We start from the raw sequence: 20,694 nt of genomic DNA, 5'->3' as shown, positions 1-20,694 counted from the left end.
CTAGGAATACATGTGTCCAAGCATTTAACATGGACAACCCATATTGACTCAACATTGTCGAAAGCGAATAAAACGTTCTATTGCATCCGCAGAAACTTAGAATTCAATGTCAAAATGCGCATAAAACTTTGTCTGTACAAATCCTTAATACTTTCTGTTCTAACGTCTAGTCTAATTATTTGCAATATCTCAAGAAACGACTGAGGAAGATTAGAGAGATTCCAAAAGAAAGTCTTAAAATGGATCACCGGAAACTATTCTGACTATACAGAGCAGCTGAGATTGTTAAACATCCTGCCTCTGGCGTTGTTTCTCCAGCTGAACGAGTTACTGATGATGGCGAATTTCATGCAAACGATCACATTAAACTCCCGGCAAAAATTGAAAATCCAGGAAGAACGAAAGAAATTTTCAACCTAAACAAGACCAGATCTGAAAAAACTAGAGGAGAGTATACATTCAGGACGTGCCGTCTAATAAATCGACTCCATCAGAAAAATGAATTTCGAGAAATGCGAGGCTTAAAGCAACGATTGATACAAATGATGTGGAAGTTTTTCGACGATCATTTCTCAGAACAAAACAAGTGCACATGGATCCTCTTCTGTGACTGCAACATGTGCCGAAATAACTGGACAAAATTTTGAGAACTTTGGGGATATCATCCCATCAGTATCCTACTGAAAATTTACAGCAACAACAACAACAGCAAAAACAACAACAACAACAACAATTGTAAATTTTTCTAGAAATCTGACATCTAGTTTCGAAAATGGAAGTTAATTTTCAGATTTCCAAGCAAAAAAACTTTGTCTTTTGGTCTATTTTTCTCAAACTGGGTTAATTTCATCAGAAAAGTATTAAATAGTTTCAGGTTATATGATTTGCGGGTTAGCCGTGGTGACCCTTTATTCATGGTTGTGATTATTGGAGCGAGCTCATTACATCTGGCAGTTGAAGATTGGGCATCAGTAGGAGGAAACGAGGAAATACAAGAAGATGTCATCCTTTACAAGGGAGTAACGTTTCATCCCCAATCGAAAGCAAATAAAATCGTACGAAACATCTTGCGAGACGAAAATAATAGAAACGAGTCTGTAACTATCTGGCACGACGTAATAAACAATTCGATTTCAGAACATCCATTCAATCCATGGACTCCCCTTACTGCCAATCAACTAGTATCAGAAATCAAACCCCTACTCAATTCGCATCCTCGAATTGAAGGCATTGTCTATTGTCAGAGAGATGGTGCACCCTTTATTCTTGAAGATCTAAAGAAACTTCCGATACCAGTTGTTCAAGTACAACAGACATAATTTCGAATTCTAAACAACAGGACAAAAATCTACTTGAAGGATACAGAGAACTGCATCAAGAAACCGCACTTGAAATCAAAACTTTAGCTATAATACAAACTAACAATAGCAACTTGAGTGATATCTCAGAGAAGAAAATGAAACCGTCAAAAAACAACGAGAAGCACGAAAGAAACGAGAACAGAAATAAATTGTTTAAATTTCAATTCGTGACGGGACTGGGCTTAATTGTCCAGGCTTGGATCAAATTGTAAATATAATTTCTCCATCTCATTTTCTCCTTTCTGTATCCACCATTATGACTAAAAATTGCAAAAAGTGCAAAAAAAACTGATAAATGCCAGGGACAGATGTTTCAGTTGTGTATCTTGCAATGCTCAACTGCATCTTGAGAGCACCTGCACTGGTCTTACTAACATCGCCATCAATGACATAAAAGACTTGGGTTTTAACGCAATGCTTTTATGCGACAAATGTGTCACTAATTACGAAAGAGATAACTTCATAAAGTGTAGGACCATGATGAAAATGAACGAAAAAATTGAGAACGAGAGTGAGGGAATACAAGCACGTCTTGAAAATATGGAAAAAAGGCTGAGGGCATTGGTTGATGAAAAAGTCGAAAAAGCTACAAAAACCACATGCGAAAAACTGGAAAAAAGCATTCAGATGTACTCAGTGTGAAGCCTGTTAAAGATATGAAAGCTCAACCAGGAGCTGGTAAAGAAGTAAAGCATGAAGTACATAATAATATCAATAAAAGTTTCCGTATACAGGGGATCAGAGAAGATCCCGAGAAATCAAAATGCAAAAATTTTGTACCCACAACCGAAAAAGTGCATGAGGTACTAAACAAGTTAGGAGTTAGACCACAAATTGAAAAAATAAAAAGGCTAGGGAAATTCAGCAAAGAGCGCATCAAGTCAAGAACTTTTGTAATAACTCTGTCAAAGGAACATGAAGCACGATTGGTGCTGGCAAAGAGCTTCGAAAAAAGAGATGAATTGCGAGATGAGGAAATTTACCTTCTGCCTGCATTATCGAAAGAAGATGCGAGGAAGGAAAACATATGCCTAAAAAGACGAAGAGAACTTCTAAACGAAGGAAATCCAAAAGAGAAAATAAAAATCAGGAATTTCGAGCTGTTCAATAATGGGAAAAAAGAGATGATAGAAGCCAAACAAGCAGATGATGCTTGACTAGGCTTTCTCAACATCCTGCAAATGAATGTAAGAAGTCTCATATATCTCGAACGACGAATGAAGTTTGCAAACGCTATAGCAACATCAAACTATGACATAATATGTCTCTGCGAGACTTGGTTAAATGAAAAAATTGCATTATCTGAATTAAAGTTATATGAATACAATTGAAAACTTTTGAAGCTTCGGTAGCGTGGACTATAAAGAAATCAAGAAATCAATACTACGTGAGCCTTTCTCACCAGTATGTCACACAAACATCAACAGAATATGTGAGGCACTTTCCGACTTTTTGAAAAATTTGGTAAAACAACATGTGCCCAGAAGAACCAGACGTCGCCAATCACTTCCGCCATGGATTGAGCCAAGTACCTAAAACATCATTAACAAACTGCGAACACAAACTAGAATAAAAAAATTGAAACCTACAAGCTACCGCAGAAATTTCATTCTATCTCTTGATAAATTAGTGAAAGAAGCAGTAGAGGAAGATAAATTAAACTATCAGGAAAAAGTGATGTCCACTCGTAACACACATTTAATTTTCAAACACTTTAAGAGTCTGAAAAAATCAGAAACTTTCCCAAAGACTATGATCAAGGACCACATAGCTGTTTCCAAAGCCAAAGAAAGAGTGAACTTTTTGAATGAATAAAATCACTCTGTCTTTCCGCCCAAATCAAACATCAACTTCAGGACATGAAGTGCGAAAACACGATATTGAGAAACTTCAGTATCTCAAAAACTTATTTAAACCAAATTATAACAGAGCTTGACATAACAAAATCGCGGGGCCTAGATGGACTCCCACCGATTTTCTTCCAGCGAACGGCCAGAGAAATGACCACAATTTTGCATTGCATTTTTAAAAACATGAAGAGGGTAGGGAAAATACCAGATAAATGGAAAGTTGCGGCTGTGTCGCCTATTTACAAGAAAGGTGACAAACGACTAATGGAAAACTACCGGCCGGTGTCACTCCTAAATATCATGAGTAAACTCCTGGAAAAATGCATGTATTCAGCGCTGTATGACCATTTCATCAAATTTATCACAAGAAGTCAGCACAGTTTTGTTGAAAACCGTCCAGTTGTTACAAACATGTTATCTTCCTTGAATGAAATCTACGAAGCAATCGACAAGAACGCTGAAAACCATGTGATCCCACTCTATACCGACTTCTCTAAGGCATTTGACAAAGTCGCGCACTACGAACTACTGAAGAAAATGAGCAACATTGGAATTGGAGGCTGTTTCCTAGAAATAATCTCAGACTACCTCAGCAACAGGAAACATTCTGTTCGTGCTGACAGTTTCTCATCAGAAACTTTAGAAATTACAAGTGGCGTACCACAAGGATCGCTGATTGGTCCATTTTTCTTCTGCATCTTCATAAATGGTCTTCCTGAAGTATTGAAATTTAGTGACCCATACATCTTTGCAGACTACCTAAAATTACTAGCAGTGAATGTAGACACAAAGGACATCCAGCAGGACATAAAAGCGTTGAAACTGGGTAGACAAAAACAAAATGAGTCTGGCACTGGAAAAATGTTTTAAAGTCGAATTTAGAGGAAATCAACACGAATTCATTTTTTGTGAAACAGCACTGGAAAGCCCGAATGTGATAATGGATCTAGGAATACATGTGTCCAAGCATTTAACATGGACAACCCATATTGACTCAACAATGTCGAAAGCGAATAAAACGTTCTATTGCATCCGCAGAAACTTAGAATTCAAAGTCAAAATGCGCATAAAACTTTGTCTGTACAAATCCTTAATACTTTCTGTTCTAACGTCTAGTCTAATTATTTGCAATATCTCAAGAAACGACTTAGGAAGATTAGAGAGATTCCAAAAGAAAGTCTTAAAATGGATCACTGGAAACTATTCTGGCTATACAGAGCAGCTGAGATTGTTAAACATCCTGCCTCTGGCGTTGTTTCTCCAGCTGAACGAGTTACTGATGATGGCGAGTTTCATGCATGAAGAAAACAATCACATTAAACTCCCGGCAAAAATTGAAAATCCAGGAAGAACGAAAGAAATTTTCAACCTAAACAAGACCAGAACTGAAAAAGCTAGAGGAGAGTATACATTCATGACGTGCCGTCTAATAAATCGACTCAATCAGAAAATTGAATTTCGAGAAATGCGAGGCTTAAAGCAAAGATTGATACAGATGATGTGGAAGTTTTTCGACGATCAACTCTCAGAACAAAACAAGTGCACATGGGTCCTCTTCTGTGACTGCAACATGTGCCGAAATAACTGGACAAAATTTTGAGAACTTTGGGGATATCATCCCATAAGTATCCTACTGAAAATTCACAACAACAACAACAATTGTAAATTTTTCTAGAAATTCGAAGAGCTTTAAGGGCATCTATTTGCTTTCAAATTCGAAAGCTGAGCTCTTTACCTCTTGCAGTTGTTTTTTTTTGCTCTGCTCATTTACAGCCTTTTCAGTCGTGTTCCGAAGGACGTTAAAAAAGTTTTTTTCCGTGTCAAGAAAAAATTTGTTTTAATGAGCTTTATCTAATTTTAAGCGAGCAGTTCCCATGAAAAAAATGTGTCTCTTTGTTGGCAAATACTTAATTTCACTCCGAGACAACTAGCTTTGGAAGCTTAATTCAAAGCTTATTTTGCGAAACAATTTTTTTTTCTAAATTTTAAACTACTGTGTGCTTATTTGTTAAATTTGATATTTTTTTTTCATTAGAGTTATTACAAAATCCAGTCTCACGAACATTTTCTAATTGGAAAATATCGGCTAAAAATTTTTTTTTTTTTTAGATTTCGGGTCAGTTTTTCTTTCTGTGCTGTCTATTTGCAGTTTTCGATGATTTCCATAAATTTTTTGCAGTAATTTCTTTTGCACACGTAAAGAGAAATAATGTTTGTAATGTTGCTTTAATAATCTGGTCGAGTTCTTCAAATCTGAGTTTTTTTTAAATTACACCCAGTTTTGATTTCTTTTGTACAAGTGTTCGCAGGTATTAGAGATATAAGCTGATATAAAGGGCCACAAAACCAAAATATGTTCAACTGGACCAATAAACTGAGAATTCTGGATAAAGTTACTGAGTAAATGATAAAAAAAACTTTTTTAATCCCAATTCTGGGGAAGCATCACTACTGGTTAAATAGCTAAGATAATCTGGTCGAGTTTAGCCTAATTGTTGTGATAAACTTATTAAATAGGTTTGTTATGTTTGATGTTTGTGCCTGTTTGTGGAGCCCCCTCTGAGGGATTTTAGAGACAGGTCTGTCAAGTGGCTTTCTGTGGGGAGGTGGGAAACTGGAACTGGCTTGAGGAGTCTGGTGGTGCGCCGCTAGACCTACTGAGCTCGGGTGAGATTGTTCCTTGTTTTTGATTTTTCTAATTCGATTTTAAAATTTAAATTACTTTAATTGTCTTTTATTTTTTTTTGTTATTTGCTGATTTGTAAAATTCCCACTAACCGCTTATATTGGGTTAGTTCAGTCCTCTAAAGTTCAGTCAAAATCTTTTTTTTAACCTTTATGCTGCGTCAAGATGAGGAAAAACAAGAAAGAGTGTACAAGTAAAGATTGCTTAAAACCTTCAGGACTGATAAATTGGATTAGATGTGATTGTTGTTCTAGTTGGTATCATATCAGTTGTGTAAATATTTCTCTTAGCGACTCTAAGAAAACCCAATGGTTCCAGTGTCCTTTATGAGTTGATGTAAAATCTGTTAATAAAGCAACAATAGAAAATGATTTGTTATAGGTAATAGGTAATAATTAAGTGCTAGACAATTATGTTAATACATCCATCTCAAATGTCCGAGTACTCAAGAGAGTAACAAAAAACTCGCGTGTTCCCTTGGCGGAAAGTCTGTTGGACAAAATAAATTACATCGTCTACAATGTAGAAGATTTTACAAAATGGCTAATTTTTTTAACGTCGTTCTTGTTTTTTCGGAGCAACCGAAAAGAAGTGGACGCAAGCAGACCACAAGCATGATCTCTTTGATAAATAAAAAAATTCGAGCAAATGACGTGTCACTTCCAAAGCCCCATCCCCAAGTTTCAAACCCGCCTCTGAGTGACCTCGAGCAGAGAATAAAATTAATAAGTAGTAAGCTCGATGAAGGAAATGTAAAGGGAGGAATAAGGCTTGCTGCTTCGGATGACAAAATTGCTCCTTTTTCAACTGATAACTATCAAAAATTGTTTTCTAAGCACCCTCAGCGAGCCAAATTTGCAGCTCCAAATCCAGAAAAGTTGTATAGTTTTTTCGTAACCAATTTTGACCTATACAAAGCGATAATGTCCTTTCCGAACGGATCAGCAGCAGGTCTTGATAAAATAGTTCCTCAAATTTTTAAAGATCTTGTTATTAAGTCGAATGGCAGTGCAGAACTTATTTTTCTGAAATCGCTTACTAAGCTGATAAACTTCATTGGAGATGGCAAAATACCCGAACCACAAAGACCTTTCTTTTTTGGCGCAAAGCTTTTCGCCCTCATAAAGATAGACGGAGGGTTGAGACCGATTGCCATAGGCAACACGCTGAGACGTATTGCGTCTAAATGCGCTGGAAGTAAGGCCCTCTCCGAGCGACAAAATTATTTCGGAAGCGTACAGGTAGGATGCGGTACCAAACGAGGAGCAAAAATAGCTGCGCACTCGTTTCGAAACCTAATTGAACGCGACGACAATCCAAAAAGCACTGTTCTTTTAAAACTAGATTTTAAGAATGACTTTTACTCTCTAAACAGAGAAACAATGCTGAATCATGTTTATTCAAATCGCCCCGAATTGTACAACTACAAGCATTGCGCGTATGGTAAACCTAGTTACCTTTTTTACGGAAGCTCTGTCATAATGTCAGAAGACGGAACTCAGCAAGGTGATCCTGAAGCCACACCCCCTTTTGCGGAAACAATTCATACACTAGTCAAACAATTGGAGTCGAAAATTAATATCTGGTATTTAGATGCTGGGAATTTAGCCGACGACTATAAGGTAGTACTCCGGGACCTTAAAAACATTCTGAAATCGGAACCAATTTACGGCCTGAGCTCGAACACTGAGAAGTGCGACTTTGTTTTTTGGGACCGACTACTAGTACACAGTATAATTCAATTTTAACACAATTTCGAAAAATTCGCCCCAAAATAAAAGTAAAAACAAAAGAAGAACTCCTCATTTTAGGATCTCCAGTCGGCGAACTTTGCCGAAAAGGATTGCTCAAGGAAAAAATTAAGGAGCTTGAAAAAATCTCGGATGTCATTGACAAACTAGACGCCCATTATGGTTTTTACCTCCTGAAAAAGTGCTTTAGCTTGCTAAAACCCCTATATTTTTTGCGTATGATTTTTTGGAACGCTACGATAAATTTATAAGAAATTCGGTATGCAAGGTCATTAACGTGAAAATGGATGATAACCACTTTTTACAAGCAGTTCTCCTGGCAACCAAAGGTGGCTTGGGCGTTTCTTCCGATCGTCTACTCGATTTACCCGCTTTCTTAGCCTCAGTAGTAGGAGCGAAAGATGCCTTGAGCGAAATCTTTGGTTTGGAGCATGTGGATGGAACCTATGATGATGCGCTTAAACGGTGGTTTGAACTTGGAAAAACTAAAATGGCTCCGGAAAATGAAATCCAAAAAAATTGGACAGCGAAATTGCAGACTTGATTTTACGACTCGAACCAACGGACGTAAAAAGATTCAACGCTTTCCAAGATAGATTTGGCTCCCAGTAGTTGAACATCATCCCGTGCAAAAATTTAAGGTTAAAACTGTCGAGCCAACAACTCAGAATTGCGATAGGACTTCGATTAGGCTCAAAAATATGAGAACGGCATAAATGCGTGTGCGGAAAAGACGTTACCGAGGATGGTTGGCATGGTCTTTCTTGCCTCAAAAGTGCAGGGAGAATTTCTAGGCATTCAAACCTGAACGCCCTTATAAAGCAGAGTTTATCATATTCTCACATTCCGTCTGTTTTAGAACCACGACACCTCTACAGGACCGATCAGAAGCGACCAGACGGTTTGACGCTCGTTCCATGGGCTGTTGCTAAGCAGCTCTTGTGGGATGTAACGGTAGTAGACTCCTTAGCTCCTTGTAGGATTAATGCAGGGTCTGTTTGTAACCCAGGTACAGCTGCCGCTGAAGCGGAAGAGCGAAAAATTGACAAGTATAAAGATCTTGTAAATGATGGATATCTTTTTCAACCGCTAGATTTTGAAATTCAGGGCGCGGCCGGCCCCAGCACAGAAATTTTTTTTAGCAAGCTTTGTAAGAACCTAAGCATATGCACTGACGAACCCAGAGTAGGCAGCTTTTTAAAACAGAGAATCTCCCTGGCAATACAGATTGCGAACGCCGCTTGCGTACTCGGAACAATAAATGACAAAATTACTTTCGACAAAATTTTTTATTTGTAACACTTGTATATTATATTTTCTCGTGTCGAGTTGCGTGTTCTTGTTGAAGAAACGTAACCCGTATCGATTTTAATTTAAAAGGACTTAAACACTTGTCATCTTCTTTTATCATTATCACTTCCATATCTAGAAAATTCCAAGGATTTTGACTGGAATACGCAATGAAGGGACTCCTGACTGTAACCTCGGTTACTATGATACTTTTGACCTTCTGATTACATGGAAAAAAAAGAAAATAAAAAATTAAAAGCTAAAATTGCAATTAAGTCAATTTGAAAATTGTATGAACGTAACATTTGCCCGGAAAATACATGCCTCGGAAAGTAAAGCTAAATCCTATATCGGTTGGCTAGCGTTTAAATAGGCAAGCATCTTAATTTAAGGTACTCCCAAACACCGATGAATTGATCGTTTTCCCGCAATAACATTCCTTTTGTAGTGCAAAAGAAGATTACAACTGCTGAAAACAGATTTTTTCACCACTGTTGGTAGGTTGTGAAGATCAACCTTTTTGACCTTTCTCCGTGGCTCCACATTTGTGTTCAAATCCAAGAAGGCCAATTTACCTTGACCAACAGGGTACTCAATAATAAAATGCAGTTTATGAAACAGTTTGATTCTGTCTGTGGGACAATCTCTGTGTAACGACTTGCGGTTGATCTGCATTATCAATATCATCTACATACTACTACTACTACTACTACTAAAAGAATTTATTCCCTTTAAAATATAAAGGCATCAAACAAAAGAAATGGTATGATTATGTACACAAGACATCACGAACGGCAATTTATGCAATGGCAACAAAGTAGCATTGAACAAGAGTTGTTTAAGTTGAACATATCAATTCTATTTTTCAGATAGATTTTCAATTTTGCTTTGAAAATTTCAGGCGATGAGAAAATGTCGGCTATGTTGTTTGCTGAAATCATGTTGGCATACCGACAGACGCGATAGAAGAAAAATTGCTCTGTAAAGAAGAGTCGACAATTCTGGGTTGTTGAAAGCTTAGGGCGTGAGCTATTGCGAAGGTCTTTGGCTGCAAAGGTAAAATTTATGTATCTGTAAAGGTTGAAATCAAATTGATCAGTCAGGACTCGATTAAGAAAACACATATCATGTAAAGCTATAGTGAAGGAAATTGGCAAGGAATTCGTTTTTCTAAGTTGTTCTGTATAGTCGTTGACTCCCGTTACCCATTTCAAACATTTTCTGTTAAATAATTCTAGTTTGCGGCGATATGTTAAAGATGGAAACCAGACCTGACTACCGTATAATAAAATACTCACAATACATAGCTGGTAATATTTGAATTTGGTTCTCATGGATACTCCATAAGGGATTGAACGTTTCAAGAAATGGAAAGCTTTGTTAACTGCAACCAGTTTGGTTTTAATGTGGATGTCCCACTTTAAATCACTAGATATCGTTACTCCGAGATCTTTGATAGATGAAACTGACGGAATTGGGTAATCATTAAGGCAAAGTGTAGATTTGGGGGAAGTTGAGTTAAAACAAATAACTTTGCATTTATCAGAATTAAATGTCATTTCGTTTTCAAGCGTCCAATTGATAAATAGATCAATGTCTATTTGAACTAAGGAAAAGTCATATTTTGAATAGAGTTTGCTGTCATCAGCAAACAGAAAACATTTAGAGGTTTTCAAGACAGCTGGCATGTCATTAATGAAGAGTATAAATAGCAAAGGGCCGAGTACACTTCCTTGCGGAACACCACTTGTTACATGGCCTTTTGGAGATGCTTCATTGTTAATTAAGACATTTTGCGTGCGGTTTGTGAGATAGGAAGCAAAAAGTTCAAGAAAGCTAACGTCAAAGCCTAAATTACCAAGTTTCAAAATAAGTATATGATGAGGAACTTGATCAAAAGCCTTGCGAAAATCGAAGTACACAGAAAGACATTCGCTTTTTGCCTCGACGTCGTTATAAATCTGATCTAGGTATTCAAGAAGCTGAGTAACAGTCGATCGCTTGGTCATAAAACCATGTTGAGCAGGTGTAACTTTAGCCCGAATTTTAGGATAAATGAAATCGAAGATCATTCTCTCCAGAACAATCGATAATTGAGGCAATATGCTAATCGGGCGATAATTTTCAACATTTTCGGGATTACTAGATTTAAGAACTGGCGTAATAAACGCACATTTCCAAAGTTCTGGCCACGTTTTAGTTTCCAAAACCTTGACAAAGAGCTGCACGACTAGAGGAGATATTAATTCACTGCAGTAGTTAAGAATAAAGGTTGGGAGGCGGTCGTTGGTAATACAAGAAGTTTTAGCAAATTTGAGAGCTTTCTCGACCTTTTTAAGGTTGACATGGAGATCGGATAGAAAAATGGTGGGTTTTTCGGGTTGTAAGATTTGAATTTCATGCTTTTCTAGAAACACTGAACAGAAGTAATCGTTCAAAAGAATGGCTATTTCAATAGAAGTGGATGCTTTTCTATTCATCCAGTGCATTTGGTTTGGTAGTTTCCTTCTGGTAAAAGATCGAAGGTATTTAAAGCAATCACGGGTAGAATTTGGTCTTAAAGATTCAAGGAGACAAGTTTTATCCAATTCGATTGAATTGTTAAGGTCTTGTTGGATCGAAGCTAAATGATTTGTGTTGGCTGTCCGTTTAGATATGGAATGATGCTTATTCAGTAAATGAACTGTATGCGACGAATAATAATAGGGAAGTTGCTGGCGTCTTTTAGTTTTCTGTGCGCATGATGAAAGAATTGCATGATTGATCTGAGCGTACCAGCTATCTACATAATCATTAGTGGTGGATATGGAATAACATGAGTTTTGTTTCACAATGAGTTTGGTAAAGCAAGGGCTGATGTTAGTATTGAAGATCGAATGAGAAAAAGATGATTTAGATAGAGAGGTTTTCATAAAATTCCCACTCACAGTAGGCGCTGCTTCAGGAATGGTAAAAAAAGCAAATAAAGGAAAATGGTCTGAGTAAAGCACTTCATTTACAAATGCAGTGAACAATTCTGTGTGCGAAGTTAAAATGATATCAAGAGTGTTGCCTGAGCGATGTGTGGGTTCATATATAAGGGGCATTAAGCTATGATCCTCAATAACCTCTAGGAACAGTTTCGAGTAATCACAGCCACCATCAGAAGATGCCCAACAGATATCAGGCAGATTTAGGTCACCTAAGATTGTGTACGAACTAGAACCATTAATCAATTTGGAGTTAAAATAACGTATTGAATCAGTAAGCATTTTGGCAGGTATCCGAAACTGCGACGAAGCGGGGGGGTTGTAAATAAGGAGGAAAATATGATTAACTGCACCCGAATATATTGAAAGTCCGATGCAGTAATCTGCATCGTATGATAGAGTTGAATAATTTAGAGCAAAACTCCTTTTTGTAGCAATGAGAACACCTCCGTGTTCTCCAGAAGTGCGGTCTTTTCGAGCAATAACCGAATAGGGAGAATTCATAGGAAAAATTTCGGGATCAGTAACTTCTGGTTTAAGCCATGTTTCAGTAATGAACACGATATCAGGAGAATGTAAAGAAAGAAAATTGATTAACTTCAGACGCTGATTTATGCTCAAGAGACTTTGTGCGTTGATAAGGCATAACTTTGATTGTAGTCAGTCAAGATTGATCTTGATACCATTTCGTTCGAGGGTCAGACCACGAATTTTTAGCTCATCGCGTGGAACTTTTTCATTGTTAATCATGTCGTACCGTTTCTTGAAGATTTTACGTTTCAGAATCTGTTCTTCTTGGTTCAGGGACTTCGATATGAAAATCTTTTCTTTGAAATTCTTCAGTTTGTAAGATTTTGCCAGGCATTTTCTAGCATTCCATTCGGATGACAGACGAACAAGTAAAGGACGCGGTCTTCGTTGTTGGGGATTAGCTTTACCAAGTCTATACATTTGGCAGATACTGAGATTTTCTTCGCCTATATGATCAAAAATTTCGGCCACTTTGGCTTCTTCGGCCTCTATATTGGATGTAAACTGTCCGTTGTCTTCGCAGACCCCGTCGATGATTATCTCGTTTTCACATGTGTTGGCCCGGTGACTGTTATTAATACGACTATTAACCGGTACATTCGATGATGTTGTCTTGGTTGGATCAACATTTTCAACAGTTTCTTTAATGCTTTTTGTAATTTCGATTAAGCTTTCTTGTCTTTGAATAATCAGTTCAAACTTAGCTTGGGATGTGAAGATGTTCCCCTCAAGGCAGCCAGAGCACAGCCAGAAGCATCCTCGAATTTTGCCCATTGTAGCTACATCATCAGGAGACAATCCAACACATTGCCCATGGAACCACGCGCTGCACTTTTCACATCCTATAGCAGTTGAGTCGTTGTCCTTCACTGTTTTGTTGCATGGTCCACATCTAGTAGCTTTTGCTTGAGACATATCAAACCGGAAACTATTTAATAAGTTTATCACAACAATTAGGCTAAAATAAGTTTATCACATACCTTAGCAAAACTTAAACGCCTCTTTCAGATCGGTCTTTTTCTTGTTCATTCATACATGCCTTGCAATACCAGACTGTGCTGGAAGTACTTCGTACTCGGATTCCCTTAATTTTCGCCAGTTTGAGTGATAAAATTTTCAGCAAGCTTCGCATTCAATTTTTTTTGTTCTGTGGGTCGCTCCTCTCTGACCTGGGGGCACACGCCATTTATACATTATAAAATTGTCAGTAATATAACCTTTTTTGAACTATAACTGACACACTTGCATTATTAAAATTTTATTCATTTGGTAATTAAAGTCTTTTCAAGTGCCAATAATAAGTTATTCTAGAAATTCAAAGAGCTTTAAAGGCATTTTTTTGCTTTGAAATTCGAAAGCTGGGTTCTTTACTTCTTGCAGCTGTTTTTTTTTGCTCTGCTCATCGTATGAATGTTTTGGTACGACCATTCACAATTTGGAGGAACTTTATCTTCGGTTGTGTTTTACTGTTTTTCTATTTTTTCACCGCAAATCAGGTACCAAACATCATCAGTTCAGTTGTTCATGTTATATATAATTGTGCAGCCTTTACAAAATTGTTTCGAACAACGTTAAAAAAGAGTTTTTTGTATCGAGAAAAAATTTGTGGAGTATTTGAGCTTTATTCTAATTTCAATCAAGTATAACGTGCCAATAGGTTCGATGAAAAATGTTTACCTTGAACTGGGCAGTTACTTTGCTCTATTTCAAGAAAACTACTTTTGGAAGCTTCAATGAAAGCTTTTTTGGCAAAACATTTTTTAAAAGCTTTTTACATAAAATAATCAGGTCAAAAGTATCACAGTAAACGAGTTTACAGTCAGGAGTCCCTTCATCACATACTCCAGGCAAATTTGTAGGACTTTTCTAGATATGGAAGAGTAAAGTATTACGTCGATAGAAGTAAAGGTTGTTGGAAATAAGCCAACAAGGTTGAGAAAACTAACACCGGCACAGAATAAACCGGAGTTGAACGAAACTCAAAAATTTTGACCTGATATGAGGCTACGGGTCTATCAAATGCTTATAATAAGCTGCGCTTTTGTTTTCTTGGCTCTGTAAATAAAAATTTTCTGCAAAAATAGATTTATCATCTCTAATAGTGCCGAGTACACAGGCAACTTGTATTGCTAGCGAGATTCTCTGCGTAAGAAAACTACCATACTTTTTTATTTTCTTTATTTGGTTTGTAATTTTTTTTTTGAAGACAACTCATTTCGCTTGTTCCTAATTCACTAACTGTTTTTGCAATCGATTAAGTCTCTCTTCTAGTCTGGCCACTTGGTCCATATTTACAGACTAGTCATAGAAGTCGTTTTTTGGTCCATAACTTCATGGAAGTCTATAAACCATTTTTTGTAGAGGAGATTTTATGAATTCTGGAGTTAAATGATGGCGGTAATTTAAAATTTTTTGAAAGTAATCAAGTTTTCTTATGAACATTGTTAATCACACAAATTAATGTTAATTCATTTTTTTTTTGTAATATGGTTGCTTTTCAAGGAATCGAGGCTATTCTCAATGTTAGCTAATGAAAAGTCCATATTTTCCCCCCTAAATCGGTTTGGGGGGGGGGGGGACTGTACGGTTGATCCCGAAAACCTGTCAATCTTTTTGTTTATTTGATCATTCAAATCTTTTTTTTGGTTGATTGAGTCGGCAGCGAGAGTTTTGGTTTTGCTAGTTGTTTTTTAGCTCAGCTTTTTATTATGTTAGAAGAGTTCTGTTGCTTTTTGCAATCCTTTGATGTCTAAAATAGAATAAAAAGAGATCACGATTAGCAAACTAGTTATGCGTTTGTAATATACTACATGTAAATTTGTTTGCTTTTTTAAGATACTATGCAAACGTAGCTGCGATTTGAAAGCAGCAAAATGTGGAAACACATGCTGCAATGCTTATTCCAATAAATAAATAGTTTCAGAGTGTGCCGCCGGTGCGCTGAAAATAAATGTCTTTCTCAAGACTAATGCGCCGTCTTTCATCCAGTTTGCTGGGTGATTTAGACGAAGCGCATTTAGCTGAATGCAAACAATTCCCACCCAAAAACGACAACTACAATCGTACAAATTCTCTAAACAGACACGGTAAGACGGCCCAAAACAATGTGGCGGAAACATTTATATCAGAAACATTTCCAACTGACGCTCCTGCTGTGGAGCCTACCCTACTTTTCTGCAAAAACAACGTCTGTGTTCATCCACCAACAACTGTTAGTACCAAAGTAGACCATAGTCCAGGCTACCTCTCTATTAAATCGCATGAAGACCAATTTGGTGGTCAAACTTTACTTTTAACGTGGATTCCAAACACTCAGTTGAAGCGAGGAACGTCTGTTGTGACCGACGCCTTGCATTCAGGCGCCAGTCCTTTGTTCACACCTCCGCCGTCATCGAAAAGTAGATTGAGATCAAGAACTTCTAGTATATCATCAGATGTCGCACAGTCAGAGCCACCGCCGACACCAAATCACGGTGGGATCTTTCACCGAGTCAGTTCTGAAGGGTCAAGTTGGTTTGAAAGCCTCCGAGGGATGTTGTCAGGGCCTCCTAGTCGAGCTCAATCGAGACCAGACAGTCCTACTGAAAGCTTCACAACTATTGAAAGAGTCGTTAAGAAAGTGAGTCGCGCGAATTCATTGAGCTCAGAAGAATCCTCGCCCAAACACGAAAATGTGGCACATACCGAGGAGTTTCAAAATTTGCTGAATGATATCAATAACTTCTGCTCGACAGAAGGCGAATCGGATGCCAGTAAGACAAAAAAAGAGGCTCAATCACCAGAGACTAATGGATATACGCACAACGATAGTGTCCAATCAAAGTACGTAAAGGCTAGATTTTATCAAAAAATGGTAAAAGGCTAATTTTTCCGACCACTCTCGAAAAGATGTAAGTAATTATGACATCGAATTTGTTTTTTTCTGACTGCTAATTTTGAATGCATGAAAGAAAGGTCGTGCGGATTTCAAGAAGTACATATAATATAGCCCTTCCAGTTGATATTGCACAGAAAAACCGACCTGCCAATATATTTCCTTCTCAAACACCAATTTAGCAAATGGCGGATAGTGTAAAGATTTGTTAGTTTTTGGCTGAGAAAGTTAGCAAAAAGTGAGCATCAGTATAAGTCACTGACATAGTTGTGGCTTCTAAATTAACCAAAAATAATTATTAAAATTTAAAAAATTAAAATAATTAAAAGCCCAGTTTTTTTACACATAAATATTTGCCCCTCGAAATAATCAAATTTTTGATTTTGCTAGACCGTTTTTTGAATCTTTTTTAAACTTTTCTCGAAAACTGACCTCCCAAATACGAGGTTGTGGGTTCAATGGAGATAACGGGCAATGGGAAGCTCCCCTGCATTAGCGACCACTCTTAATTTTTTTTACGCGATAAGTGATCGTCCTCGGAAAAGCCGATTTTTTGAACGTTTGCTTTCTAAATTTTATGATTTTTAACGAAACACAGCCTCACATATTTGAGGTTTTGGGTGCAATCCAAAAAACGGGTCCGTGAAGCTCTTTTGCATACGCGACTACGCCCAAAATGTTGTTGACACAAAAAGTTTTTGTCCTGGGAAAAGTCAAAGTTAATTTTTTGACCGTTTATCGAGAACTACCATGCCAAACCTGGATTTTTGGGTTCAATCAAATTACAGGTTGGTTGAATATCTTCTGCATAAGCGGACAATATTTTTTAAACAAAAACCTATATAATATTCCGTATCTGGCGGATGGATAATACGGGTATACTGTCGTCTACTGTTATGCGAGCTGTTCAATTGGTAATGTTATTTAGCACTACTGGCTATCAATTGTATTTAGATTGGATTCATTATTTAGATATGTCTCGAGCGGTAACGACCTATCTTGCTTTAAAGGATGCTGGTTCCGATTCCTAGCTTCTGATATTTCGCAAGTCGATCGGCGCAAGTAAGGGCATGATTGGAATAGTTTATTAAGTTGATCTCTATTCAATTGATTCGTAGCTCGGTATAAATCTCCAATGATTGGTATTAATTACCATCAATGTTTACATAGTTAAATAAATATATGATGCAGCTCTATTTTAACATCAAGGTGAATTATGTAATCTATTCGGTTCAGATGGTTAATTAGAATGAATGACATCATGAAGGGATGATGTCAAACAACCTCACAAGAAGAAGTCTTCCCGGGTGGTTGAAGTGTTTCATCAGATACATTTACAATAATTCACATAATAATTTAAGACTGCTTTGATTAAGAATATGTACAAGTATCAATATGGTATGGGTCTATCAAAAGTTATATCGCAATAATTTAATAAACTCATAATATTAGAAGCACAGTTTATTAATTCAATTTATAAAACGAGAGAAGATAAATTATTTTAAACTTAAATGGGAGATAATTTTTAAGCCAGCCACCTTGAGTCGGGGTATGGGAGTTAAAGTGATAGATGATAAGGATAAATTAATGATATCATGATGTATTCATTTGTCAACTGTAACTAAATTTCCACGGCAAGAACTGTCGTGTGGAGTAGCTGAATAGTTTTGGTCGTCGTTTCGTTTTAATTTTTGATATCGCTGTCTTCGTTCGTTGTTGCCTTTCATTCTTTTTGTGCTCGTTTGATGCTGAAGTCTTTTTGATATGAGGCGGTGTGGTTCCAATCGTTGCCTCATAGATTGTGAATTGATTATCAACAACTTAACAGTGATATGTTTTGTTGATTTCTTCACGATTTCTTTTGAAAATTTTCAACTAGCTTAGCAATTAGTACTTTATATTACTTGCTAAAAGGTTGATATTTCATTTACTGTTCGTTGTCTATTTTTCAGAAGTCTTCTGGTCCTCATCGTATGGGCGTTTTGTGCCTTTATTGGCCTTACTCCCTGAATGAAGGTGATCGACTTTTTTCTTTGAAAAAGTCAAAATTACACATTTCTACGATGTTTTTGCATTGATCGCGATCATCGTATTGTGTGTAGTGTCTGGCTTTTTTTTTTTTTTTTTTCAGTTCTTTTCTTCTACTGTAGCTGCACTTCACTCCTATAGGCTATTCAGACAATTTGCTGGTTCGCCTGAGCAAAATTTGGCGTCAGTTAGAGTAGTTGATAAATTACTTTTTTTTTTTTTTTTTCATTAATTTCGTTTATCTTTTTTTGATATCTTCTTGGCATTCAAGATTCGCGTGTTGTTCTTCAGTATCACTGACAACCTTTTAGGGTTGCCTAACAAGCACATTGGAAGTTTGTTGGCTCATTTGAACGCTTTCTTTCTGAATTTCTGCGAAGATATCCCTCGAATTTTATATTTTTTCTTGTTTTGCCTATCATAATACATGGGAATAGTGTAAATTGATGTATTTATCCAAATTTTGATCTGCTAGTGGATCGACTTCCTGCCTGTTCCTTATTGGTGGTCTAATGATTACTGAGCCCAAAAAATTTCTTTCTTCTCTAGCTAATATTTTTGGGGGGAGCAGAATCTTTTTATTCGTAATGTTTAAACGTTGGCAACAGGTGGATTTTTCGAGATCTTCATGAAGTTGTGATCTGCTAGTGGACTGACTTCCTGCCTGTTCCTTATTGGTGGTCTAATGATTACTGCGCCCAAAAAAATTGGTTCTTCGTTAGCTAAAATTTTTGGGGGGAGCAGAAACTTTTTATTCGTAATGCTTAAACATGGGCAACAGGTGGATTTTTCGAGATCTCGCGAAGTTGACTTCTCCTAGTGAGCCGACTTCCTGCCTGTTCCTCATTGGTCGTCTAATGATCACTGAGCCCAAAAAAATTGGTTCTTCGTTAGCTAAAATTTTTGGGGGGAGCAGAAATTTTTTATTCGTAATGCTTAAACATGGGCAACAGGTGGATTTTTCGAGATCTCGCGAAGTTGACTTCTCCTAGTGAGCCGACTTCCTGCCTGAGTCCTAGTTGGGCCTTGAAGGTATTCCACGGGTTCAAAGCGGTTGCATTACGTATATTTCGACTTGGGTGTCAGTTTTTCAGAAAAGCTCAACTTGAGGAAATGAGAGTTTTCTCGAAATTTTATACTTTTTCTGTTTTATTTTGGTTTTTTCGTGACTTCAATTGTATCGATTGGGTGGTTTTGGAGCTTACATTGTTAAGAATGCATGCATGGACGTTACTAGCTGATATCGTGATTTTTCGTCACACATAAATAAAGATTTTGATGTTCGTTTTTTCGAAAATGTCGCAAATTAGGCTGAAAACTCTGCTTTCTTTCAATTTGTCGAGTCCACATCCGATTTTCGGCATGGCTATAGCGTTTATTCCCTTCTGCAGTAGCTGCTGCTTCATGCAGTTGAGGCTTCTTGACAAATCGTAGTATGTTGGCTTGTCAAAAAATTGTGGTTTTGTGACTAAATTGAAAATTGACTTGTTTTCCCAAGGCAAAGAAACTGAAACTGATGATCCAACTATCGGTGTTTCAATGCTTTTTAGGGTTGGTTTGATGCATGGGTAGGCGCTGCTGATCTGCTGTGCTACTCCTTTTGCCATTTGAAAGTCACTTGAGACGCAGTGAGCTATAGAGCCAGGGAACTGTAGGACATCACCTGATCCCACAAAGATATTTGGTTCATATATTGCATTTACCGAGTCTTTGCTGCTTCCAGGTCCATCTTTTTGTTTAGTGAATTGTTTCGCTCGTTTAACGCTGTCCATAATAATGTTCCTTTTCGAATCCCGTGAAGGAAAGTCTTCATTCGCCGCCTCCGCTTTCTTTCGTATGTTTGCTTTATTGTCCTTTTGCGTTGATCGTGGAATGAATGTAACTGGGGCCACTTCGTGTCCGTCAACGGTTCGGAGTCCATACTTTCGCGGTTGTTTTGGGCGGCTGGGTATTGGGTGATATCGAACATCATTACTAAACCGAATTTGGGCGTGAATTCGGTCTCTAGCTTCAGCTGCTGCTTTTCGTCTGACAACTGGCTGTGGTTCGCGAAACAATTCGTCGAGGTTGTATCCCTCAGGATCAGAGTTGTTGCTGGTTAATCTGTCAGTGACCTGTTCATCAATGATATCCATTGGTGGCGCTGCTGGTAGTTCAGCGAGTGGTAATTCATGCACATGTACTGCTCCTGGGATTGGGGGTGGATCCGGCGGTGGTGGTATTACTGGTACTGGGACCGGTAATGGTACCACTATTGGTGCTGCTGGAATTGGCATCGGTGCAGGTGCTGCTGCAACTGCTGGCGCTCCAAAGGGCACTGATAGTCTGATTCTAGCTGGTGCGGCTGGTTGATC

The 20,694-nt window shown here is 37.5% G+C and overlaps 2 protein-coding genes across 2 annotated transcripts in view; one reads left to right on the top strand and one right to left on the bottom strand.

Annotated features, from left to right (window-relative positions):
* The window catches only part of LOC134851347 (alkyldihydroxyacetonephosphate synthase, peroxisomal-like), a 181,910-nt gene extending 168,521 nt beyond the window's left edge, over positions 1 to 13,389 (bottom strand). Inside the window, exon 1 of the mRNA XM_063867387.1 lies at positions 13,369 to 13,389. The gene's annotated coding sequence lies outside the window, so the exon portion shown is untranslated. The remainder of the gene's footprint in view (positions 1 to 13,368) is intronic.
* LOC134852036 (protein MCM10 homolog) overlaps positions 5,706 to 20,694 on the top strand; it is a 65,887-nt gene continuing 50,898 nt past the window's right edge. The window contains exon 1 of the mRNA XM_063868315.1: positions 5,706 to 5,728. The gene's annotated coding sequence lies outside the window, so the exon portion shown is untranslated. The remainder of the gene's footprint in view (positions 5,729 to 20,694) is intronic.

This window comes from Symsagittifera roscoffensis, chromosome 7 (assembly GCF_963678635.1).
Source record: "Symsagittifera roscoffensis chromosome 7, txSymRosc1.1, whole genome shotgun sequence".
NCBI classification, from domain to species: domain Eukaryota; kingdom Metazoa; phylum Xenacoelomorpha; order Acoela; family Convolutidae; genus Symsagittifera; species Symsagittifera roscoffensis.
The sequence above is the reverse complement of the archived record's forward strand: the minus strand, read 5'-3'. Positions and strand labels throughout refer to the sequence as shown.